The sequence below is a fragment of the Zonotrichia leucophrys genome, chromosome 5, assembly GCF_028769735.1.
Source record: "Zonotrichia leucophrys gambelii isolate GWCS_2022_RI chromosome 5, RI_Zleu_2.0, whole genome shotgun sequence".
In the NCBI taxonomy this organism is placed as follows: domain Eukaryota; kingdom Metazoa; phylum Chordata; class Aves; order Passeriformes; family Passerellidae; genus Zonotrichia; species Zonotrichia leucophrys.
Genome location: NC_088175.1, coordinates 49,627,185 through 49,654,532, shown reverse-complemented (window position 1 = coordinate 49,654,532; position 27,348 = coordinate 49,627,185). Strand labels below are relative to the sequence as shown.

At 44.4% G+C, this 27,348-nt stretch overlaps 1 protein-coding gene across 2 annotated transcripts in view; it reads right to left on the bottom strand.

Annotated features, from left to right (window-relative positions):
- Positions 1-26,711, bottom strand: part of SHANK2 (SH3 and multiple ankyrin repeat domains 2) — a 280,376-nt gene extending 253,665 nt beyond the window's left edge. The window contains exons 1-3 of one of the 2 annotated variants that reach the window (XM_064715490.1): positions 26,527-26,711; positions 20,019-20,133; positions 8,269-8,338 (exon numbers count right to left, since the gene is read on the bottom strand). The gene's annotated coding sequence lies outside the window, so the exon portion shown is untranslated. The remainder of the gene's footprint in view (positions 1-8,268; positions 8,339-20,018; positions 20,134-26,526) is intronic. The other variant, XM_064715491.1, reaches the window with a different exon arrangement.
- Between the last annotated feature and the right edge of the window lie 637 nt (positions 26,712-27,348).

Genomic DNA, 27,348 nt, shown 5'->3' with positions numbered 1-27,348 from the left:
CTTATGGCTCTGTGTGACTTTTGTTGACCCTGCAAAGTACCAAACCCTCCTGGTCTTGTTTGTCCCTAAAACACAGCTGAGGCCCAAGCACCAAATGCCTTGTCCAAGGCCAGGTCTCAGAGCAAGGTTTCAAATCCAGGGGTCACTGACTCCTAGTCAAGATAAGACCAATCTATTTTTATACAAACATTCATTTGCACAATAGCAGCCCTGTTGCCTGCAGAGGGAAGCCCTCCAGACTGCTGCAGTGAGGCCAGTTGCAAACCTACCTGCAGGAATATCTGGGACACAGAGTGGGCATTGTCACAGGCTGAGTAATGCCATGAACCAGACTGGGAGAAAAGTTTGCTGGGAGAGGAACAGTCACTGCTAGAAAGAGGTATTTAGTCATTAACTCTGAAGGAAAACTATTCAGGAAAGGGATTTCTGTGTAAAACCTGCCAGAGCTTCCAACACTTGGATTCTGTGGCTTTATTCAGGATTATACATATCAGCTCAAGAACCAGCTTGATGAGGTGCTAAATTAAAATGCTGGAGAAGATCAAGCATTTTCTTTTCTAATTATAATAATATTAAAACAAAAATGCACTTCAGACAGAGCTGAAGGTGGGGGGGGGGAGTTGAGTCCCAGCACACCATGCATTTCACACCTCCCCCTGGTTGGGCAGAAAAGGTCATGCAGAGGAAAATTTGAATTGAAGACCAATTCCAAAGGGCCATTTGCAATTTGATGGGTTCACACTCCCTCTGCACTCCAACTTTAAAGCTGGCACTAACCAGCATTGCCTCCCAAAAAGCAAGCCCACCTTCCTTGTGACCCCAGAGCACTCCACCCTTGTCCCCAGTAAAGCAAATCAAAGCACTGATCCAGGTCAAACTCCAGCTCTTTTTTTTTTGTTTGAGAGGTTAGTTTCCAAATCCATCATGTCTCTGAACTGGACACTATGCAAATGTTTGCAGAAGCAGCAGGAGAAGGATGGCACAGGGCCAGAAGTGAACTGCCAGGGCTTGAAAAGGGCAGAACCACTTCATCCAAAGTCAGCATTAATGTTCGCCAGCACGGAGTGGACCTGGGACACCACTGCTGAGTGACAGGAAACTGAGATCTCCACAAACAGAGGCACCTGATTAACCCCAAGGGAAATGTTATCAGCACCCAAATTCCACAACTCCAGCCAGGGCACAGGCACCAAACCCAGCCAGGCAAAGGCAAAACCTAAAAGAAAATATCTACAAGAAGAAAGCTGGAACATGCACAAGGAGTGCTAAGCAATCCACAGCAAAACCTCAGGGAGACAAAGCACTTGCAGCTCCCTTGTTCTCCCAGCTCCACCAGACAGGAACAACTCCCCTAATTACAGCTTTATTCCCCATTCAGCTGCCCCTCACTTAAATTCACTTCCTGGTGATGATGTATTTTTGATCTTTCTGTTAAATAACTGAAACACCCAGATAAATATTTTAGAAGATGAGTGCTGACACAAATACTACAGTACCAGAATGATGAACAAAAATTCCTCCTGTACTTTTCTCTGCAGCTGCTGTTTATCAGTGTGGCATCTCATGCTTCCAAGATGAATTATTGATTGGAAATCAATTTTCAAAATCAGTGGTCATATCCATTGATTCTCATCAGCACCACCAGGAGATTGTTTTCACTGCCCTGTTAAAGAGCAGATTTAAGCAGCCCTTGATTTCTTTGCTGGGTGACCAGCACAAGGGTCAAATTGTTTTGCAAAAGGGCTCATGAGCGAGACTTCACCCCACCTTTTATTTTTTAAGGAAACAAAGAAGAAAACTGTGAAGAAATTGTCAAACCTGCCACTTATTTCTGAGTTCTCATGTTCATGCATATTTGTACAGACTTGTTAAGAAGCAGCTAAGTCCCATTAACTTTTGGTATTTAGAGTTTAAATGCCAACATCATATGATTAAAGTGGGTCTGTAAGCAGGTAATTTTTTTTAATTTTAGTATTTTTAAACATAGATACTTCCCCATTATCACTGCTGCACACACACAAAAATCTACACCAGCAGCCTATTCCTGCAAATACAGGGTAGTTTGGAGTTCCTTTCGTTACCAAGCAGCTTTGGAAGCTAAATTTCCCCTTTGTTCTCTGTCTCTTCTACTTAGCATTTATTTTCCCTGTAAACTATTCAGCTGGTCATGTTATCTCCATGGAAAAGCTGAAGTTCAGCCAGGCAGATGTAAAGAGACATTTTGGGCAAGGATAAGTACAGAGAATACCAGAGACAAGCAACTTCTGCTGAATGAGGAAAGCTGGAAGACGGGCAGAGAAGCAGATGTAGAAAAAGCTTTTGAACGTCTGAAGTGGAATTTCAACATGAAAATCATTTGAAGTAGGATTTCAACATGAGAAAACAGAACCTGCTGGCAGGAAGAGGAAGCAGGTGTAAAGATTTAGGACAGGGTGGAGCAGTAAAATTGGATAGAATGGATACAAAAATGATTCAAACTTATTAATAGGGGAAACATAGCAAGTATTTATAAATGTTAACCAGCACAGGGAACTTTGCAGTAAAGGCCAACTCCCAGTGGCAATATAAGTTCTTAAGTGGCTTCTTTTAAGCCCCTGCAAGGTTTCCAGAACAATTCTGGCTGACCTTTAAATAAAGGTCCTTCTTCCAGACAAGGAATTAGGCCCAGCCCCATGAGCCCCACAGAGCTGCCTTCCAGGCTCTGCTCATTTCTACAGCTGCTTTTAGCAAGGCCTCTAGCTTTCACATTTATTAGAGCTTCTGCTTTCCAACAGATAGACAACCGTGCTCCTAAGACATTATTTAAATACTCCTTGCAGTGGAAACTACAGTTTACTTATGGCAAAATAATAATCACTTTGAAGTATTAAATAAGATCTTTACAAGAATTGCATGCACTTTGTTGTAAAAGCAACATTCAGTTTGAAAATTCAGCTGTTTAGAATGTATTGAACCAGAATTCCAAACCACTTTAAACAGATGTTAAACAAAAATAAAAGCTAAATAAGTAGCATCTAAATAACTAATCCAAATAGGATGGAAAGCAACAAAATGTTTTCAGAAATGCACCAAGCACATTGTCCCAGATACACAACTTGACTTGCACCCAAAAAGTGAGATGTCTTTTTGGACTCAACACTGTATTCATGAGCAATACAACAGTAAAGGTATGAAAAGACAACTTGAAACATGGAAAAATTATGCAGTTCTGGATCAGGAAAGGCATTTCTTCATAACACGACAGCTTTTACATAAAATATCACAAAGAAATTCTTTACTGTGAAAGTGGGGAGGCACTGATTGCCCAGAGCACCTATGGGTGCCCCATCCTGGAAGTTTTCTATGACAAAAATAGGCTGCAGATTCACTGACTGAAAAATTCCCCGTCACTTGTCCAAACCAAGAATGCTACAATGTGAGTAGTTACAACATGTTCTTGAAGTAATACTGAAGTAACTACACCACTTCAATTTTTAATAGTCTGTTTCTAAGAAAATAGATTAACTGGTCATTTTGGGGTGCCCACCAAATTTTCTTACCATATAGGGCAAGGCATTTTATTTTCCAGCCTTTCTGCTGCCAGCCTCTGCTTGCACTTAGCTATGTAAATATCAAAAAGATTATTATATGTTGGAAGGAAAAGGACATAAGAGAATTTAAAAAGATTTACAACAGGAGTCTGAAAAAAAAATCAAAGCTTGTTGAACATATTTACCTCAATTTCACATCCCTGATGGACAAAGCAGCTTTGTTGCTTGTTAATTTGCATTTGATGTTTATCAACCTCTTTCCTCTTTACCCATAGAACATTTTTTTCTCATAATTCAAATACAAACAGAATAAAATGCTAACAGAGAAGTACTGCTGGTGTCTTGTTATGCAGATTAGATCAAGCTTTGAATGTAGATAAAGCAGATTTCCTCTCCTCCTTGCACACAGGTTAGCATTTAGAGCTTGCTATGAAGTTTAACCTGAATTTTCCTCAGATGTGATCCTGGTGGGGACTACTGTGTCATTTGATTTGCTGTGTTGACAGAAATAGTCTCATTGTTTGCTTTAGTTTAATCAATGAAATAACATGCCAGTTAAAAAAAAAGCAAAACTTCAAATAGATGCTCTGTTTTTCTTATAAAAGGATGAGTTATCTTTGGTTGAGAGCAGGCACAACAAATAAAATCGATTACCCTTTCTCCTTGTGTATGCTGAGGGGTTTTTTTCTCATTTAATTTCAACGAATTATTTTCTATTTCAACTCAGCGGGACACACGCGCTGAGGTTTGCAGGTGTCTGCAGGTGGGATCTGGGGGCACAGAGCTCACACTCTCCAGGTGGGCAGTTCCAGGCCAGTCCCCTGCCAAGAGCCTGCAGGGGGAGATTTTCCCTGACCTCCACAGCAGCTTCACTTCTTCCCTTAGTCCAGGGGGAAGCAACAAACCAACGGTGACCCAGAAAGGGAGGAGGAGGAGGAGGAGCAGGGCAGGTGAGCAGCCCTTGGTGTACCAAACTGCAGGGCAGGCACAGCCCCGTGCCCTGTCCTCAGCATCCCTCTGCCCATCTGTGTCTGTCTGCAGCAAACACCCTGGTTCCCAGATGGTCTCCAGGCTTCCCTTAATTGCAGAAAAACTTCCCTGACTTCTTCCTTTCTCACAGGTAATTATGAAAAAGGAGCTCTGCTGACCTTAGCTGCATCTTCCCCAGCTATTTTCCAACCCAAGCAAAGCATAGTTTGGGCTTTATACTCCAGCCTGTGCTCATGGCACAACCAAGGACATTCTTTAGGGTTGTGCAGGTGAAGGATGGTGATGACAGAGTGGAGAAAATATTTGCAGGCTTAGAAAGGTTAAATGATCTGCCAAACTGACCCAGGCAGCACAGTGACTCCATAGAATAACTGAGAAATAAATTATTTTCTTGACCTTTGAGATTTTTTGATTCATTATACAGATAAAAAACTCATTTTTACCAAATTATAGCCAGCCAAAAGTTATGCAATCAACCCAATTAAACTGATTAAAAGAGCCAGTTTCCTCATTGACTACCAAGGTTTAATAATTACCTTCAGTAAACAGTGCAAGAAATAAAATATCACTTCTTAGGCAGGAAGAAAACAAAATGAGACCCGTGTTTGCAACCATTAGGCAAAAGAAGGGAAACAAAAAATAGAAAGAATGTCATTGTGTGAAAATACAGATTCATAAACTCTTCCAGCTTTTGCTATTTAAATGCCAGGTTTAGTTTGGAATTTAGTATTAAGAATAAATAGCATACTAAATCACCCTGGGTTATCTGCTCACAATACCTTTAATTTAGAGGCAGCTTAGGATAACAACAAAGCTGTTTTTCTGAAGTAGCCCTCTCTCAATGCAGAACCAAAATAAAATCAGCCTCCCTGAACACAACGACCTGGATTCTGTGCCTTAGACTCAGAGAATCACCAAGTCATTTGGGTCACAGGGGGCTCTGGAGGTCTTTATTTCACCCTCTTGCCCAGAGAATTCCAGCAATGAGATCTGCTTGGGCTGTCCATGCTTTTATCCAGGCCTGCTGGACAATCTCCCTGAAGCCAGCTCTTTTCCAGCCTTACCTGTCCCTCTCCTTGCAGGACAACACTCCAGCTCCCTTTTCTTGGTGCCCCTCCACAGAACCTGCTCCAGTTTCTCCATATCTTTCCTGTACCGTGGTGGGTCCAAAACTGGACACAAGGTGCAAGATGTGGTCTGCAGAATGCCAAGTCACAGCTGGCACCATACACTTCTGGTGGCTGTGTAACTTAGTTTATAATGGAGATTCAAGCAAATTTCAGCATCACCTAAATGTCTGGACTCATTTATACCCCTTTACAGTGATTTCTTACAAAGTGTTTTTTCTAGCTGTCTGTGTAGGTCTCTAATTCAGTCCCAGGTAACATAAGGCCTCAAACGAGACTGTTGGAGAACCAGAAATACTTTAAACAGATTTATTTCTAATTGACTAGATTTCATGTTGATTGTACTCCTGGAAGTCCTGATTAAGTGAATTCATTACCATTTATAATTTCTTGACAGCACACTTTGGAGATTCCAGCCATGGAAATTATCACAGTCTAATCAAGATATGCAAACTGAATATAAAAGCATTTACAAAAAAAAAAAAAAAAAAAAAAAAAAAAAGTTGATTGACTCAGGATAGAAAATAATCCTAATAAGAAAACCAGGATCATTTGCACTCCAGGCATACTACTATCAGTTTCTCCCATGACGAAAATATTTAGAAAAAGATTTAATAAAATGTTTCAAAGGAGCAGCTGCTGTGAGAGCATTTGACAGAACCTTTGTGAAGGACACCCACGTGTGACCATGACTTCCTAGGAATGACAGGCAGTGCTGCCCAGGAACACTGTGCTTGGAAGGGCTCCTGGGTTTCTGTAGAACTGGGGGCTGGGCTGACCCTGTAAAGAAGCATTTTAAAATACTTGCTATTAGGTTTTGTGTCTGCTTAATGTTCTCCCACAGCTTTTATGTAGCCTCCCTCACAGCTGGTTTTGGGGGGCTTTGTTCCACACTTGCCAGCACTAGTTGCCTCACCTCAAAAGTTTTCTGCAGTTCTTAATAAACCCAAACTTTTCTTGGTTTTTCCGTCACACATGGAAAGTAACCACTTATATATCAGCTGAATTTTCTTACATGCTTCCTAAAGGGGGCTTACATAAAAGGAGAGTGACTTTTCCCACAGGCAGGACAAGGAGGAATGGTTTTAAACTGAAAGACAGGAGATTCAGATCAGGAAGAAATTCTTTACTCAGGAGCTGGTGAGGCCCTGGCACAGGATGCCCAGAGAAGCTGTGGCTACCCCTGGATGCCTGCAAGTGTCCAAGGCCAGGTTGTACAGGGCTTGGAGCACCCAGGGATAGTGGAAGGTGTCCCTGCAAACTGTAACATTTCAGCCAATGGAACAGTTATTCCCATCAACTCAACACACTGTCAAACACAACACCTAAAATCCAAATTTGCACACCTGTTTCTGCACCCCTCTCTTTAGGTTGGTGTGCTTCTTTGATAGGGGCCCTACCACAGAAGCAAACAGTCAATTATTAAATGCCCTGATAAGCTAGAAATTCATTAGGCTGAGCTTTGAAGCACACACATTTTAAAAATCTTCCTCGTTTTCCATTTTTACATACTAGTGATCCAAATTACGCTGCTTCATGTCACCACACAATTTACAGCAACCCACCTGACACATTTCACATAATTTTTGTATTTTCATTCTCCTTCCAGTGCTCATCCCAAGGCACTGTTAGGACTCACCATCCAGACCTTGATCTGTGTTCATAAATGCACATTGACACAGACACCTGTAGCAGCCAGTGCAAAAAAAAAGGCACCTTCAGTTCCTCTTATCACAGAGAAAATGAGTTTTTTAGTTTTCAGATCATACAGAAGCATCATGCTTCACCAAAAGGAAACCTAAGTTTCAATCAGTGTCCTTTTTGTTCTAGTTTTCTGATCTCTGAATTTCATGTTTCAATTTATGTTGTAATGATTGAAATGGAAGTCAAGAAAGTTATGTTACTTCAAGAAATTGTTCTCATAAGAAGTTCTCAGTCGTCTCCAGAGTGCTGCCAAAACTTTTGGGACTGTGTCTTGAAAGAATCAGAAAAGCAAAGATAAAGACATTTATAACAAATGTAGGGACTTGAAGTCTTTATTAATAGGAAAGATTGAAAATGCAGCATTTAGATAAGGTAAGAGAGATAAAAGAAATATGATTGTGCTGTATCACGAGAGGCTCAAGTCCATCAGTTCTCACCTATCTGTAAAAAATCCAAGAAATTCTTCATTCAGTCCTAACATCCTCTGCAAATTTGCATGGACCCCATTAATAAATTACCCCTAGATGAAAACAGGGTGGGTGTCACATCTAACAAAGAACTATGATAACTTCATCCATCTGCTAGTTCATGTTTCAGGTACTTTGAGGAGGAGGAGGACAAAAGTCAACCAGACCTCTCAGCCATCTTCACTCCAGGCTGCAGTTCAACTGCAAATTCCTCTGCTCTGAGACCATTTTTGTAACCCACCAACCACCATAAAGCAGAAGGAGGAACAATTTTATTTCTGGAGATCAAGAACGTTTTGGAAGCATTTTTGGCCACTTGTTAGTTGAAAAACTCACCTTTGCAGCATCCAGCACAACCCACAGGTGAGTCCTGGGCTGTAACTGCAGCTTTGCCCATGTGACACAAATAATTCAAACACTTTGTCTTCAAAACCACCTTGGCACACTTACCTGTCAACACAGGTGACAGCAACAGTGACAAGATGATCATCAGAATCTAGTTCTCTTTCATCTCAGATTCCTGAACAAAACACAGAAAGATATAAAGATTTATAGCTGAAGAAAGAAATTAAGTGACCAAATGGCCACCTTATTTAAATGTTATAAAGCAGAAATGCTGAAGGAGATTTCCTTTTACCACAAAGGAGATTTTGATAGGAAAAGGAGAGAGGAATTTTACTACATTGCAAATTCCCAAAGTACTCCTCATACTGTAATATAAATATTATGCATAGCTTTGCAGGGGCAGAGCCTGCCATGGCTTCACTCACTCCAGAGTGCCTCTGGCTCATGAAGTCAGCACTGAGACAAAAATAGGCTCTTCTGGTTATTAAGAAAGACATTTCAGGCCAGATCTGACAGAAGGTGAAAGGTGCTGCTCTGCTGTTCCCCACAAACATCTTCCTTGATTTAAGTCTTGCCAAAGCTCTGAGCATCCCAGGAATGTGCATCTGCTGAACAGCCCAAGTACAAGCAGCAAAATGCTGGGTTTTGCCTCCCCAAGTCCACCTGAGACCCTGAAATTTGGGTCTGCTGTCTGCAGGCCCCCAAGGGGATTCCCCAAATGTGCTGAGCATCCCAGTCCAGCCCTGGGCACAGCATGCATCCAATATCCATATCCAGCTGTGCTCCCAAGTGTGCATGACTGCCTTCATTGATGGTTAGAAGATCATGCTGAACAAAATTCTTTCCTGTTAACGTATTTTATTTTCCTCTTCTTACAGATCTAAATGGAAGGGGAAACCCAGGTATTCCCACTGCAACAGAAAGTTTGACTAACTCTACTATTTGTTGTACTTTGCTGTATGGTTCTCCATCAGAAAATACTGCTGAATTATTATACTTTCAGTGTATTTAAGCCCATTCTTTATTTTAAATTTAGACTTTGACACAGTTCACTAAAAACAAACATTCCTATCTAAAATGTTCTGAGTAGGAAGAAAATACTTGCATATCTGTCTCCAGCAGCTGTGTGATTCTGCTCTTTCAGCAGCAACAAAAGGAACTATTAAAGGACATTTCCCACACTGAATTACTGTATTTGTACCAGTGTCAGCTGTGTTTGAGATTAAGCCTGGTAGGTTTTGCATTTTTAGGGTGGGAAATAAAAATGTGATTTCCATGACCACGGGGGCTACAGGAAAGGTTGGTAAAAAAGTTCAGCAGCTGTTTCTCACAAGGCAAAAACAAGGCAAGGAAAGAAGTCGGCACTTGAAAAGAAACCAAAATAAACTGACCTAACCGGTTTTTTAATCTGAGATGGGATGAACTGCTTCTACTTTTGAACTCTCTCTTTTATGCACACCAGCTTTCATTTTCTAAAGGGATCCAGAGAGAGGAAGAATAGCCTGGGATTGCATGTATCAGAGAGAAAACTTTCCAAAACTGCTCTCAAACGCTCAACATATTCCAAGACCAGGCTCTGTTGCCTTTAGGAAAGATTTACATCTGGTCAGACTGAATAAAGGTAAGAGCACAGCAACAGCTTGCACTTGATTGTGGAAGAGAGGGGAATGCCAGAAGCTGGTTCTGTGTGGAGGCCAAACTCCTCTTATCCAGCAGCGTGGTTCCACTTTGCATTTTGGATGCTGACTTGTTTCTCACTGTGCTCTCCAGAGCTAACCCTAAGGATAAGCAGATCAGCTTGTAAACCCATGGCTTGCCAAGAGATGGGGAAAGCTCTTTAAATGAGAGTATACATCTACTACAAATTCACAGGAAAATGAAAATAAATTGTGCCAATCCTGACTTCTTGATGAGACTGGGTATGTTACACAGTGGAGAAAGGCACTGACACTGGAACAGTGAGCAACTGTCCTCTCTGCTATTTCTGCAATAAGATTCTCTTAACACCCACAGGTAGACAAAAACCAAGTCCCCTCCCAGATCCTGCTTTTCCCTCTCCTCAAGCACAGGATCAGTGGAGCAGAAGCTCCTCGTTGTCTCAGAACCCCCAGTGCATCCCTAAATAAATCTCTATGCTGTGAAAGTCTCAATTACTGCACATCCCCAGCACTTCCCCCTGCAGGAGAATTCCCTTCCAGACATCACTTCCATGTGTGGCTGGGCAAGAGAGCAGGGCCATGCACAGGCTCACTCCCCTGGAAAAACACCCACCATGACAGGCAAGGTGCTTTTCCCTCTGTAGGAGCTCCACTGGGGGGCCTCTCCTACACCTAAGCACCCATTTCCAACATGTTTGTAGGAATGTAACACCTTCAGGGATTTCTGATCCTTTAAAAACTTTGGCTGAAGTTGAGCAGTAAATTCCAGAGCCATTGGAAAGTGGCAGGAGATGGATAAGGAAGGGAGGAAAGGCTGACAGCACAGTCACACAAGCCACTTTCCTGATCAAATCCATCTCTAAAATGCCAGGGTGACTCCAAGCCACCCCAAACAAACGGTGCAGTTTGATTTCCACCCGACTCAGTGCTGAGCACTGAAGGGATGTGACATTTTTGCAGAGTGCACTGTAGCAGTGGTAACTCGGTTCAGGGAGCAGCAGAGCTGCAGCCATGCAGTATTTATAGGCCTCCTCCTCAGCTCCTTCTCCCTGCTCTTTCCCCCGGGCAAATCAGCTGGGATGTTGCCTCCCAAGCCCAGCTGCTGCCACTGCTGGAGGAAAGCCCTTGCTGTGCCACTGTGCTGCAGAGAAAACACTCCCAAAAGATCTGACAGAGGGCAAACCTTCCCCCAGGTCTGGCAAAACAAGAAAACATTCCAAAAAGTGTGTGAATTTTAGCAAGCAGAATGAAAACATCAAGATTTTCCCATTCCTTTTTTCACAGTTTAAAGAATCCCCAAGCAGGAAGGTAACCTTGTTTGGGGGTGTTTCTCTAGGCCCAGGTGCACACCTGGGAAAGTAAAAGTTACTAACCAAAAATAAATTCAACTACAAGCATGCATTTCTTCTGGCTCACACAAACAAGTCCACAAAAACCATACAGCCCATCAGCAACCTCAAGTGGGTATTTCTGTCCAATTTCTTAATTCTCTTCCACGGCCAGAAAATTCCCAGGTTCTGTTTCTGAGCTGGCTCCCAGCTGACCAGCCAGCTTATCTGCACAGATGCCTGCACAGCCACAGAGAAACAGCCATCCCTGATAATTTGTGAGGATGGCACAGAAAGGGGATACACTGAAACACTCAAAAATGAAGCACTAGGGAGCATTCAGTGACAGGATGAGCATGCCTAAATTAACACAACTTCAAATGGCACACATCATTCATTTAACCCTGACTTTTCTGAACACAAACACTCACAGCATCCTGTTCTCTCTGTTGTCAGGTACATAAAAATGTCATCCACCTTGAGAGCCCTTTTAGTGGCACACAGGCTCATGTTTTTCCTAGCAGCCTCTGAAATCAAAGGTAATTTATAACCTGTTACCTAGGAATGTGAATACCAGTAGAGTTCATTTGACTACAGAACACTTGACACCATCCATTTTAGTTAAAACCCTGCTGAAGCAGGCCAGTTGTGCTGCATGGAAGCCCTGGCTGCTGCTTTAACAGGAAACTCATGGAATTCACAGGGAGCTGAAGGTACTCTGCACTGTCAGGCTGCAGGCAGTCCATTAGTTTAGCAATTCTCAGAGACTCCCAGATGTCTTTAGCACTAATAGACCCCAAACTCACACACACTGAATTCCCCACTTTTCCCCCCAAGTTAAATTGAGAGCTCAAATACTGAGGGAAGCACTAAGAGCAAGGCTTGTGTCTCCAGCACATGATGGATTCAAATCCTGCCTGGGAGAGATGCAATAACTAAACCTGATTTGATTCCAGCTCAGCAAAGAAGGAGGCAATGAGCTGAAAAATGAGTGTAGCAAGGGAAGAGCTACCTGAGATTTTGGGAGGCTACTCTCAGCTAATCCTGCCATTATGTAAAGCCAGTGCAAACAAAACCTGGTCATGAGGTGGAAATGTGAACAGAATCAGGAAAACTGTGCAAAGAAGTGGAAAAATAGTAATTTTCTTCATCAGGAGACACCATATTTGGGCACATATTTAAAATTCTGAACAGAATTCCACATGGACTTTTTCAGAACTAAATATGAAGTCTACAGCTGCTCAAACACTTGCTGGAATGAACTCACATATTAGTGTCTCTCTTTGGTGTTTTTTCTATGCTCCACTAAACTTTTTTTCCTCAGCAGCCTAAACATAATGGCCTAAATGCTTGTATAGTGTGTGGCAGCAAAGAATGATCTTCAGAAACACCAGATGCTTTGTGCCTTCAGATTATTCACTGTTTATGGCAGCAAGTTCAGGCTAGCAGCAAAAAACTAAATACCAAAATGTAATTCCTGTCCAAGTCCCAACAATATAAACATGCACTGCTAATTTCATATATATTAAAGAGAAAGAAGCTCCCAGATATTACTTCTTTGAAGGCACTTAAAGCCACAACATGTAAAGAATAATATAATTCCAGATAAGTCTAGCATCAGATCCTGCATTTTGGCTGTCTGATCAGAGTAGGTTAAAAATCCATTTCCAATATGGAAAGAAAAATCCCTCCTTCCTATGCTTATCTAAATATAAAATAGCAATATATTTAAAGGAGTATGGACTACTGCAAATTATCAGCAATCAGTGATGAAAGAAAAATGTGCCCTCAGTTCATGGCTCATAATTCTTTCATTTCCCAAATACTGCAAAAACCCCTGATAACTGCTAAATAATATAAGCTCTCCAAAGAGCCAGAAGGTGCTCACCTCAGATGTAATTTTTCATGTAGCTCCTCAGCTCTGTCCAACTCAATGAATTCAATCCAAAATTTTGCACTGAACATTTTCTGGTCTTTTATTCTATGAGATAGTGGAGAACTTTGAAACCCAGATACATAGGAAAACTTGTACCCATGTCCTACCTACACTAAAAGTGGATGCTGAGCCTTAGCTCAAAGGAAAACCTGTTAATTGTATGTATCAAAAAAAGGCAGGCTGCTGGTTTTTTAGACTTCAGCACCTTCCTAGGGTTAACAGCTGATGACCAAAACAAAAAAAAATACTTCCACAAAGTGAATGAAGCCCACAGGTTCTGATTACCTAAAAGGGAGAAACAGCCTGAATTCAGTCCCAGTCACAGAATTGTGTGTTTGCCGTGTTTTTAGCAGTCCAGATGGCTCTGTTTTATTTACATGTCCCATCTAAACAATCACTGCTGCATTGTGGCAACACTTGTCACTGTTGTTACAACAGGAGGGAGATCTCTCCCCTCAGTTATAAATCACAAATCACCGAGGGCAGCTGCAGCCTCTGCTTCTTTATCATCCCCTTCAAGACTGGAATTTCAGTGAAAGATGGGAATCTATTAACTTTGCTGGCTGAGCTATGCTAAGTGGAGAGAGATGAAAGATGGAGTAATGAGAGGGAGAGAGCCCAGCATCGTGACTGACCTGTGCAAGGACAGCCCTGGTGTCCTGCTCACAAATGAATTATTCAGCTGCCAGGTCTTGCTGCACTGAAACTCCACTGAAACACTCAGGTCAACCCAGCCCCATCCTGCTCAGTTTCTTGGCAACACATTCAGGTGGGTGAAAGTGGACAGAATTGCTCATTTAGGGGGTATTGGGTTAAAAACCTGTTTGTATCACTAGCAGTACTTAAGTGGAAAAGAAATGCAAGCTAAAGTGCAATATATTGCACTTCAAAGTGCAATATTCTGAATAATTTCCAAGTAAGTACCTCAATCTCTCCAGGAAGATTAAACTGTTCTTACTGAAACTACTACAGTAGTCATCTCAATAATAAAGAAAACATCCATGGTAATCTAAAATTTGGTGAAGGTCTAGCAAGGAAACCACCATGTACATAACAAGCCACAAAGGTTAAGAGCTGCAGCAGTGTGATCTCAAGAAATTCATCAGGACTAATTAAGCTGATGGTGCATGAGCTCTCCATGGAGAAAATTATAAGCAAAACAAATAAAAAAGGGAAAAACCACAAACATCTTAAAAATTGTGTAAGTTACTTGTCAAAATACAGCTTGTTAAGTTTCTCCCAGATCAACAAGATCTGGACATGGACCCCCTTATCCAGTCCAAATTGAGACAGGATTCTCTTCTTTCCCTCAGGAGCACAAATAGAAACAACCAAGCTTCAAGGAAACTGGAAGCACAACAAATGGAATAATACAAAGGGCTCCACAACTCAGAAATTCATCAGCATTTTGGACAGCCACATGCAAGTAATGCATTAAGATAACAATCTTGGTTTAAAACAACCAGGTATAAATGCTGAGTCTCCTTAACAACCCAGGGAAGCCAGTGCTCCCAGGCAAATAAAGGGATGGGAGAAAAGAGAATGAAACTGGCAGATGTACACAAATCTCAACGGAGAGCTCAAGCTGGACCAATAAAACCCATGCCAATCAAGCAAATTATGCAACACTGATTTACTTTTGCTGAAAACACACTGAAATGCTCATTACAGGAGAATTACAGCTGGAAAAGAAACCCCCAGGAAGGCAGCTCCTGACATTTGATGTACACAATGCTTGACTCCAGCTGTCTCCAGCGGAGGAGCTGCGAGCCACGGCTGTGTCACACCAGCTGCCCCTCACTGGGCACAGTCCCCTGCGAGTGGCACCCACGCTGCTGTCACATCCCAAGTGCTGCGAGATGAGCCTGGCACCAGTGTGCCAGCCCTGCCCTGAGGCTCTGGGTGCTGAACTGAAGGTCTGCTGCCCTGGGCTCTGGGGAGAAGTGAAGAACAATGTCCCTCCTCTGAATCCCCACAGAGTGAAAGGTCATTTCCCAATAGCAGCAGAGCATCCAAGCCACAGATACAAACTCCTTGCTCACATAACATAGTGCAGCAGAGTTCTGCCAGGCATCCATTTATTTGTTTGGATTTTCCAGTAAGGATCTACTGCACAGAACACCACCTATTCTTTCCACAGGGGGTTTATTTAGCCCTGGATCCCCACTCACTGTATCAATGTAATTTAAGGTCTTCCATTTGCACAAACTTGGCACTGCCTAGAGTACACAGAGTGTAAACACAAAGTACATTTTTCTCTCACTTTCAAACATGGGTCACTCTGTCTTTAGTCATGTGTTTCTTCTATTCAGTTTGTTCCCTGCCCTGGTACAGGTTAGTCAGTCTTGCCCTTGTGACTTAGTTTTGTTAGCCACAAAGTTGTTTGTTTAAGCCCATAAAAACTATGAAATAATACAATACTAAGAAAATTGATGCCCCAAAAGTAAGGTATTAAAGAAGTCACACACACCTATAAAAAGTCACTCAGCTATTACAGAGCAGCTATACAAACGTGGAGATTGCTGTATGGAGAACTGACCTTCCACAATGAAAAAATAAATGTGAATACACCCCTAAGTAATAAATGGCCACACAGCCTGCTAAGTGAATTCAAATATTCAATATACATGGGGTAGCAGCAGCCTCTGAGCAATCATTACCTTGAGAAACAGAGTGGTTCTATTCAAATGCAACCTCAGAGAGAAACAGCCCTTCCCTTCCTCACCCAGAAAGCACAAGGTGTGTGTCTGTCAGGAACAAAGCAAAACTAATGTGCACCGTGTCACCCTGACCTGAGACACAATTACAAGGTGCACCACAGGAAAAAAAAAAGAGAGAAAGTCCCTGCAGGACTTCAAAGAGCACAACTGTGTGTGTGAAATACATGAACACTCATTTGCTAAAAGATGAATAAGGCTTCCATTAGCAATTCTTTAATCTCCAGGTGACAAAGAATGCTTTCCTGGTTATGTGAAAGAAAGAAAGAACAGCAGGGAGCACAGAATAGCTGCAAAAGCCATTACTGGCAATAATCCAGAGTAAGATCTCAGTAGGCTGACCATCCTGGGGGATTCCAGGGAGTGCTCTTCCTCCAAAGAACAGCTCTGGGTCCTACAGGGAAGGAACCAGGAGCTGTCTGTGGAGCTGCAGCAAATAGCAAAACTGACATCGCTCTCTGAGCATTTCCAGCTCAACTTCCAACAAGGTTAGTGAGAAATCTGAAGGGAGGAGAGAAGCTGGCAACAGGGAGCAGCAGGAGAGAGATGACTGGGCAAGGAAAAGGCAATTTGAATAGAAAGCTGATTAACATAAAGTGTCATATGAAGTGAATTGGGCAAAACCAATTCCAAACACACAGCATTGAAAATGGAGCTGATTATTCCCAATCCAGAAAGACAGAGTTGTGCAAGAGTCAGTTTGCCATGCTGCATTCACAGGAATAACTGGGATATTGGGGAACAAATAAAGAACAAAGTCAAAGACATTAAGTCATTATGTAAATATGTGAAACTCAGGCCCTGGCCCTACTCTTTTCCTGCCTGGACAGCAGTGTGGTGTGAGTGGCTGCATCTCCAGGGCACCACAGCTCCTACCAGCCATATCCTTATATTTTTCTTACTGGCATCAGGAACACGATGGCATTACCAGCCCCAGACAAAGTGGGAGATCCTTCAGAGGACAAATCACACACCTTGTGTGCCTCATTAATGCTGCTAAACACAATAGGAAGCAACCTGAAACAAGTGCCATCACTTAGTGCAAACAGGAGCAGCTGTTAATAGCCTATTAGCAGCACAATTAGCAAATTGGATATCCCTGCTCATTATCCTTCTATTTGCAAACAATATTTTGAACAGATTAGAACACAACCTTATCAGTAGGAGTCCCACCTGAGAAGTAATACTTCCAATTAAGAGCTTACCAAGTTTCCCCATAATGCACTGAGGTTAATTTTTGGAGTTCCTACAAGCTCTGAAAACCTGGTATCCATCAAGATTTCACAGCCTGTGTCGTGGTCGAGATGGCCACAATACACCAAGTGTCACCACACAATTTCAGAAGGCTTTAAACATCTGCCCATGCAGAGTAACACCTCACCACAGCAGAAGGCTCCAGGTCTGCCCATCCAGAGTAACATCCTCTCACCTGTGAAGGCTGCAGGGGTCTGCCCTTCCTGTTCTTTAGCCCAGCCTTTCATCCCCCCTGTTGATGCCCTGCCCCTGTGTGCCCTCTGCTCCCTTTGGGGCTGCTCAGTGCCCCTGGGCACTCCCTGGCCCATTGCTGTCAGTGCTGCTCACCTGCTGCTCACAGCTGTGCCATTGGGGATGAGACTCAGCCACAGCCCCCCTTGCAGTTCCCACAAACTGCATGCCTACAATTGAGACATCATTTCATGCAGAGAAAAAATCAATTTCTCTTTTTATTTTCCCCAAATAAAACCCAATTTCTAAGAGCATCCCAGTACCATTTGTGCTGGCAGTGCTTTGCTGAGGTTTTTGTTCCCACAGTGAGCAGAGAAGAGCAAGGCTGAGGAGGACACACTCCCCAGTTCAGCAGCACTCAGGTGCACAGAGCTCTGGGCTTACCCCAGTCCTGCTCAGACAGCAGCAGTGGGAATCTCTTTGTGCTGTACCCTTATTAAAAGCTTTGTCTTTGTAGTCCCATTCTGCAAAGCCCACACAGTACAACATCCACCATGCAAAAATGTCCTTTATCCATTCTAAACCAAATTTTAAACCCAAATTTCAACTACAAATTCCAGCTTACATCTCTCATGGTGCAGAGCTCAATGAACAATGGTTCCCAACTTAATCCACCACCTTCATGATATTGCAGCATATTTGCCCTATATAGGGCAAATATAACTTTAATGCAAAAGCCTTAATAAGTCAAATAAGACTTTAAGGAAAGTCTTTACTTAAGCATCAGGTACTAATCCAATATGGGCTTTAAAAAATAAAAAAACTGAACAATTTTCACTCATATTGACTGCACTTTATAAACTGCTTTATACACAGCAGTTGAAGTGGGTTGGGCTTTTTTCCTTGGAAAAAGTGCATGTCAACGCTGTGGATGTGACAAACTAAAGCCTAACTTAAATATTTTTTTTTTGCCATAATAAACTTTATCATAAATAGTTACTTACTGAGAGATTGCAATAGAATAGACTGTTTACAAAAAAAAAAAAAAAAGAAAAAAATAAAAATTAAATAAATCCAGATTTCAAACTGAAAAGCTAAAAGACTGGAGAGAAGCTGAAATACAGAACAGCAATTTCAGAAACAATTCAGCTGTAGCTACGTGCTCAGAGGGTTAGGAAGGAAACAAATGAAAACAGTAATTGCAGCACCATTGTGGAGCAAGGCTTGGGTTAATGATTACACTGATCTGGAGTATAAATTATGAAAAGTTTTTATTGAGATTACACTTCACAGGACCATTTCACACTTCCAGCTGACCAGCAAGGAAATGCTGATATCTGAAGATCTCAGTAGGATATTATTTTCAGTTTAAGTTAAAAATTATAGACTCTTAGTATCAATAAATATCAATTAAATGAATATACTACTGCACATGTCATTTTGTACTATACAATATCTGCCACACTGAATAGAAGTCATGAGCATGAGCAAACTGTATCCAAAAAATTCAACATGCATTTTCTCCTAAACTGAGACAAACTGCTGCATTCAGTATAATTTCCACAGTATTTTACCCTATCTGGTTTGGCAAGTAAGGAAGCTTTGCAAAAAAGGGAGCAATACATAATTTGATGAGTTTAATTTTGTGAAGTTTTGTACTTTCTTTATCAAACTGAAGTCTCATGGGAGGAAAGTTTCAGAGTCATCCTCAAAGTTTTAGCCCAGCTTTGTTGACAAAAGAGAAAGTCATATCAAACAGGTGGATTACCACAGGAGAGAAAATTTCAAGGAAATGTTTAAGTTTTGAGTGAAGCTTTGAAAAAGGCTCCTTTTTCTCTTTTGTGCTGTGAAACATAAGAAGGTGTTTATTTTAGGAACTCATTAAAAATGAAGATCACATCCTCTATAGAAGGGGAAGTGCAAAAGCTACCAGTCACCAACACTGTGATACACAAACATTTGGGATTAAAAATCCAATCCCCTGGAAAACAAAGAAGCAGAGCCCCATGATCCAGCTCCATGGGACATCAGGCACTGCACTGACACCACACAGCTGTGTGGGAAACATCACTGTCCTCAGGAGAAAAACCAGGAACACTGTGTTATTGGGATAGCATAGGGAGGGAACAGAAAAAAGAAGTGAAAAGCAAAATACTGCCTTGGATTGCTTTTTTGTGGTATGAATCTTTTTGGGACCTTGACATATTTTCTTCCATGTGGTGTTTAAGGGCAGCTCTCTCCATTAACACTTGCAGTTTTGAAGTCTAAATATTAGCATAAATAACCAACTTCAGCAGAGCTGCTGACACCAGCTGAGGACCTCCAAGTAGGGAAAATAAACACTTTTGTTTCTCAAATGCTTTCCCTGGGTTCTGAAGTATAAAAATTTCACTTGGCTTTATCCTGCACATTCAGTTTCCTTGACTGACAAGCAAAGTGGCATTCACAGTGACACACTTTTCAGAACTGACTGTACAAGTGCAACGGCCAGAGGAAAAAAAGCAGAATTTACCAGAAGTTAAGCTGCTCCATGATAACATTTTCAAATATTCACTTAGAGTGATCTTTACTATCAGATAAATGCTATGCTGATGGCAAAGTGGTTTGTGTTTGCCCTCTATAACACATGAAAAATGGTGAGCTCAGTTCAGTTTTGCAGAAAACAGGGAAAACCAGCACCCACAGGTGTGAGACAAGTCCTGTGGGATGACAGGCCAGGAGGGACATGCAGTGCTGGCCCTGAAATGGCTTTTCCCCTCGTGAGAAGCCTCTGTGCCCCCTGTGAGCTCACCTCTGTACCCACGAGCGGCGCGGTTCCGAAGGCACCCACGAGGCCAAGCCTGCTCCTCTGTCCTGGTGGGATGGCTCCAGTGGGGACAGAATGGATCCAAGGGGATGGAACAGGGCTGGAAGCAAAGAGCAGGGAAAGCATTACATTTCTGTGACCTGCTGACTTCCCAAGCAGCTTTCAGGCCTATTTCAGAGAGACAGTAAGAAGAACAGCTCCATTCCTTCCCTCAGGAACCTACAGCTGGCACATCCTGCTTGTCCTAATAGGAGTTACATCCTTATAACCTGCAGCAGACAGGAAGACAATCCTGTCTACCAAAAAACTGCCATTCCACTTGAAACTTTTCATCTTTACCAGGTCTGACCCAAAGAGAGTAACAAAGGGTAGGTGAGCAGCAGCAGTAGGAATTGGTATCATGTGGCTTATGTTTTTCAGGCTGTAGCATGCTTCAGAAAACCCTATCCCAGTATTTCCTGGAGAAGACAGAAATTGTCCAGTCCACCGCACTGATGGCAGCATCATTAAAGTAATGCACAGAAACAAAACTCATAGCAGTGTGCTACACCCAGTGCTGTCCTAGGAGAATGTTGTCTAATTGGACAGAGATCATCTCAGAAGCCAGGATGCTTTCCTACAGCCAGGGTCCTTCGGAGTGTGCTCCAGAAGCTGCTGTCAGGAGCAATGGCCACTGACATCACCACACGCCAGGCTGAATTAAGGGTGCAAGTGCTGAGCCTGCTCCAGCAGCGCCGTGCTCTGGGGGCTCTGAGGGGAAAGCAGCTGGCCTGAAAGTCCTGCTGGAGGATTCCCACTGGCCACTCACCTGCTGGGTTTGAATTTACTCTCTCTGGAAGTATCTAAGCTGTAAGGATGTGCCCTGGGGTAATCCAGAGGCTGGCAAGTGGCACAGGTTTTAATACACTTCATTTTCTATCAGATCTGGGGAGGAGGTGACCAGCAGGGGCAGCTGTCCCATTCCTCTCCATCTGCAGCGTGGGACTGGGAAAGACTAAGGTGGGAATGTTCTGTGCTGGAGGAACTCAGTGCACTGGATTTTGATGAATTGGAAAACATCTCCATGTGTGCCAGTAAAACATTTGAAAATAGCAGGGAGATGGAAGTGTTGGTACACACAAATTTTAATCCAAATGTGCCTTAACCAAAACTCAGCATGGTTCCCAGTGACACAGCCTGCTCACATCACTCTCTTTCCCTGGAAAAGCTGCTTTCAAAATATATGAGGGACATCAACATAATTCACTAGCAGGCCACTGCACATCACAGTTTCTGCCATCAGCCCTCATTTAATATTGGTTTCATGGGATCTGTGCTCAGGCTTTTCTCATCACTAAAGCTTCTCCTTGTACCCAGAAAAGTCTTATTTCAAATTCTTTCATTGTGTGCCTTGTTTAATCGAAGATTCTGGTTAGAAATTATGTTGGAGCTGGCATATAAACACACCATCAGTGACACCTCAAGTTACCAAGACATAGGTCCAGCATTCTTAGTAAAAAATTCTGAGACAAGACTTTTAAAATATTACCCAAGATGGGGAGAATCTTTTACACCTAAGGCAACATCAGAGATTTGCAGGGCCAAAATTGACTGACTGTGACTTTTTCAGCTTAATGAAGAAAGAGAGCACCAGTTCCATCAGAAATGCAGGAAGCCAAAAGGCTGTATTTGGAGTAAAGCCAAATTTGGGAAAGCATTTTATATTTGTTACATTATTGGGAAACAGAGACATCAGTTTTCCACTAGAAGCAGAGATTCTTTTACCAGCAGGATTAAATATGTGGTGGTTTAAGGACTTTTTCTAACTCTCGTTGCCTTTTCCACTGCAAACCCTTTATCCCTGTTTATGAATAACTCTTGGTCATTTCTTTCCATCTCTACTTCTCTTTCTCTTTAACATGTGCCCTCTTTCTTCCTTCTCCTCCCCTACATTTTTCCCTCAGTAATCTGGCTGGGCTTCTTTCAGCTGCTACCACCAGCTATGAGAAATGACCCAGGAACAGATCTCCCTACCAGACACAGCAATGTGAAAGTATCATCTGCAGAATTCAAACTATTCAAGATGCACAGTCTCTTCTCACATCCACAGGTAAAATTCATTACAGTGGAATGGTTGGATGATTTGGAATATTTATATTGAAGCAATAATGCAAATTAAAGGAGAAGTATCTTGATAAGACATCAGATTCATGACTGTTGAATGTATTCTCTGTTACACTCTGGTGATTGAACTTTAAAGTTTAAGATGCTGGTTTCACAGCTTCAGAGTTTAACTAACTGCTTTTCCGAGGTTCACTTTCAAAATTTACTCAGACAGAGTAAACATCCTCTGTTTGTAATTGACAGGATGTTAGTCCCAGAAGTGTATTTCCAACTGCATCTCATTACAATTCTCTCATGTTGTCACTGCTGATATTTTTTCAGTAAAGTTTAATTAAACAAAAGCACTCATGCACTGTGAGTGAAATTGCAGTGAAGAGCTGGTGTATGAGGTGAAGTGTAATGGTGCTACCAAAACCCAGATCAGCCATGTTTAGAACCCAAATACAGGAATTTCAAGGCTCCATTTCTGACAGTGAGCCAGGTCAGTCCCACCCTTTTTCGGGGCCCAGCCAGCCCGGCCAGTTGCGCTCTGTTCTGGAGAGGAGCGAGCTCAGCACGTGGGAGGGAGCTGTGCCTGTTGGCCCTGGGGATGGAGCAGAGCCACTGGCCTATTTTGCTGAACTGTGGAGGCAGACACAGTCTCTGGTGCCTGTGAGGTGGTGCTGGCACAGCGCTGAGTGCACAGCTCAGCACCCCCTCACTGAGCATCCCATTGCTCAGCCATGCACAGCGACCAGGATCCCCCTGGGTGCTCCCAGTGTCCTGAGCACAACGCACATTCCTCACATGCTACAGCAGGAGAGCCCATGCCCAGGAGTGAGCACGGGTGCACTGCCCTCTCCTGCTTCTTCTCATCACAGCGTCCTAACTGGCTTCTAAAAAATTGTTTGTGTGGGGTTTTTTTCTAAGTGGGAGATCATACACCTTTGATTTTTAACACAAAATTCATTAGAAGCAGTGTTGAGTGTGAAATATATCTCAGGCTTGTGTCCTAGCATAGAAAGCAAAATGCTTTTTCAAATATCACAGGAACTTCAAGCTGATCCACAGTCTGCCATACATTTTATCTTGCTATTTAGATCCTTTTTTTGTATCAACAGCAGTGCTGCACACTGTTTTCCCCTCCTTCCTGAAAGAAGGGACATGTTCAAGCTGCTCCACTGAATAGCAGTGGCACTTTCTGTTTGCTCCCAAGGGATTTGGTGCTTGTAACCGCAGTGTAACACATCCACAGCACACGGGGTTTGCAGCACCGCTGTTAATCCCGTTTCCAAAGCCTTCCCAGAGAGGGAGAGCCCATACACGCTCTGGCATCTGATCCAGGGTAACCCTGCGCTGGCTCCCAGACTCACTGACTCGAAGGCAGCCTATTAAAGCAAGCCCCGCGTTCTGGGCAAGCCCTGCACAGCAAAGGCACATTCCAGGCCCTGGGTTGGAACGGGAACTCAACCTCCTCTGCCCATCCTGGAGCGCGCAGCGGCTCCCCCGTCAGACGGGCGCACTCAGCCCCCGGGAGGCGGCAGTGACGGCCCCTCCGCCGGAGCCCGGGAATGCTCCTTCCCAGCGCCCCTGGCATCCGGCAAACCACGCTCCTTCCACGGCTGGCAGAGCGCCCGTGCCGTGTCCCGGCTGCCGCTGCTCCACACACACACTCCCAGCCGGATCCTCCGGCTCACACACAGAGCTCTGTGCCAGGGAAACCCAAATCCAGGGCCGGCCACGCTGCCAGCCCGGCTCAAAGGGACGCTGTTTGCTCCCGGTTTCCCTGGATTCCTCGAAATCTGCAAGCTCCCATCCACACTCCTCTGGAATTTCTGGAATGTGTTAGATGCTCTGCTCATTAATGATCACAATGAGTTCAGTGGTGGCAAAATGAGTGTACAGTGAGTATAGACCAGACCAACTTCGCTCATTTTTCATTTTGAAACTTTCTGTTGAGTATGAAGACTGAGTATTTCTGCCTTCAGTATGAAGACTGAAGAAAGAAACCGATTACAAAAATTACTATCAACATATTTTTTTAATTTATTGTTCTTCCCTGGATGGAATGGAAAACAGAAAACAAAGCAGAAAGCAAACAGCAGTGCTGAAAGCTTATGCTCTCTGAAAGTTTATGCTCTCAGAAGTGGTGGTTTGCGAATTCCAGGTGTAACTTCTCAGGCAGGCAGGAAAATTGGGTTTCAAAAAACACTGATTTTAGCATGAGGGTGTTTTTTGGAAGTTAATGACATGCAAATCATTATGCATGTATTTACATTTTTGATTAGGACAAGATTGAGAAGTTAGAAAATAGAGCAGTGATCCTCCTGTAGGTCTCAGCAAAGCTGTTTCAGGTCTGCCAGAGCTGTGAATAACTAACACAGATGAAATAAGCAAAGGTCACAAAGAGGAAAGGATTAAAAGGCTGAAGATAAATAACTTCTCTCCACTCTCCTCACCGAGGAGTTCATGCTATCTAGGGTGCCTACTTTTTTAATTAATGGAAAACTAGTTTGATGGGAAGGCCTACGTCATGCTGGGGCTCTGAGGGGCTTCTCTGGAAACTCGGAGTTCTCTGACACTGAGAACGCTCCTCCAGCCCCCAGCAGAACAGGAGCGCTGAAACTCAACCCTCGCAGGGAAACTGAAGACAGAAATTTGATCGAGCCAGTGCAGTCTCTTGCATAATTCACTTTCTTTGGAGCACTCCTGGCTGGGCTGGGGAAGGAGCACCCCAATTCCCAGCCTTCCTCCGACAGACACTTCCCAGAGCTGCAGGACCCCTCCCTCAGATGGATTTTCATGGGCTCCGAATTCTAGTTTACAGCAGGACACCTAGAAAAGGTGTGCAGGAGTAACACCACTTCTGGCTTCCCAACCTGAATTCAGCTACTACTTTTTGCAACTTTAACTCTTCCAGGCTAACCACTATGGCTAGGGAAGAAACCCCAAAGCTGCTTTGTAGTTTGTAGTTTCTGTACCTGCCTGCACAAAATTATTGCAAGTGCCTGATATATGTAAGTGCTTATACCTGCTAGATGTAAGATCATATGGGCCATCAGATTTGGGACTGGGAACAAGTGGTGGCACCCAGCAACAAATCCAAACATTCACCAGCAGGTACCCCAGCTCACAGAGTGTAGCTGCAACTTTTAAACAGCACAGGAACTTGGAAAGGGTGGATCCATACTTCACCCTTTTCTTGCTGCCTTACATCTAAACCAGTGCATCATAGAGTTATAGAATGGTCTGGATTGAAAAGGACTTTAAAGATCATAGCCACAGGCCTCAAGAAGAAAGTAGGAGAGATTAAAAGTATCATCAATTACCACCTCTAGCCTGAAGAATTTCTCCAAATAACACACAAAAAGAAAAGACCCACCACTAATTATTTATTGATTCACCAGAGAGTTGAGGTACTGTAAAACCTGCATTAAGGTCTCACTCTGCTGAATTGCACTCCAGCCCAGTAACCGACCCAGATTCTGATTGTTTTAATGTGTTATTGTGTTTTTAATGTAAGCAAGGGAGAGCCATTCTCTTTCACAGTTAAGTCACAACCTTGATCCACAAATAGCTTTAAACAATGATAGTTTGTTTTCAAAGACTTTTTTTTTTTTCTGCCCTGACAGAGAGTCCCTTCAACAAGGCAGGTTATTCTGAGAGGACTTAAACAGAGCCAAGGCTACGGGAGGAAGGGAAGATAGAAAAAAGGCAAGGATGTAAAAACTTTTGGAAGAAGAATCTTTTCACCAGTGCATTCAGTCACTGGCAGGGAGGTTGTGTGACTTCTCTTGTTTTAAAGAGCAAGGCCTGATTCAATTTTCCTCTGCTTTTACTACTGCAGGCAGCCCTTAGGAAGCACCTTCCTGCTATCCACACTCATATTCCCCTCTCCTACCTCACCCTGCTGCTCGGTCCTACAAACAGCATAAGGGCAGCTCTCTCTTCCTCACATCCTCCCTTATTCCCTGCCCTCTCCCCTCAGTGTGAAGAAGCCGGGACGCCCTTGTGCCCCCCTCAGGCTTCCAGCCTGCTCCATCGTGAGCGCCGGGTCCACCTGCACCGGCCCGGCCGGGCCTCACCGCGCCCCCCCCCCCCGGCCACACCATCCACCCTCCCTCCATCTCCGACCTCCCCATCCCCTCACGGCCACCATCCCATCCCATCCCCTCACCGACCCCTCCCCATCCCCATCCCCTCACCGACCCCTCCCCATCCCCTCACCGTCCCATCCCCATCCCTTCATCTCCACCTCCCCATCACCTCCCCATCCCATCCTCATCTCCTCACTGCCCCATCCCCATCCCCTCACCGCTTCATCTCCACCTGCCCATCCCTTCATTTCCACCTGCCCATCCCCTCACCGCCCCATCCCCACTCGGCAGCCGGGGCAGGAGGCGCCGCTTGCCTGGAAGGATCAGCCGGACCTCCCGCCTCAGCCGCGGGCTGGGGATGCGCCTCCGAAACTCCGCCGCGGGGCTCAAGGGAGCCCTTCAGGGGTCCCGCGGCCGCCGCCCCTCCCCTCACGCCCCGCTTCACCTGCAAGGGGGGCACAGCGCCGGTCCCTCGGACCGGGCAGCGCCGCGACGCCCCCGGCACCAGCCGCCGCTACCGCCGCCGCCTGCTCCGGTTCTCCCGGGCTCGCTGGGACCGCGTTTCCCGGGGGGCCGGTCCGGGGAGCCGCCCCCCGGCTCGCCCTGGCAGCGCCCGCCTCGCCGCCCGGGCCGCCCCCTGCGCCCGCCGCCCTCAGCGGCCGCTCCCGCCCAGGGCCGCGTCCCCGCCCCGGCCGTGCCCGCTCCGCGCCGCGGGCCGGGGGTACCTGCGCGGCCGGCGGGGCGCTGAGGACAGTCACAGCCCGGCCCTCAGCCAGCGCCGCTGCCCGCACACTCCATTTCTTGGTTTGCTTTTTTTTAATCCTGCTGCCCCGGGACCGGCCCGAGCGCGCTCAGCTGGGCGGGAGCTTCCCGCGCATCCTGCACGGGGCGGCTGTCAGAGGCTCCGCTGCTGCGGCTGCTGGGGGCGAGCGGCTCCGACAGAAACTTCTCCCGACACGCCGGCTTCCCAAGGAATGGAAGGCGCCGGGCTCAACTCAAGCTTGCGGGGGGCACGGCTGCGGAGCCGGGGGCGATCCCGGCTGGAGATGCGGGCAGGGATGTGCGGGTCCCGCACGCTCCGGCTGCTCCGCCGCTGTTGCTGCTGCCGGCTCCCCGCATCTTCCGAACCGTCCCGC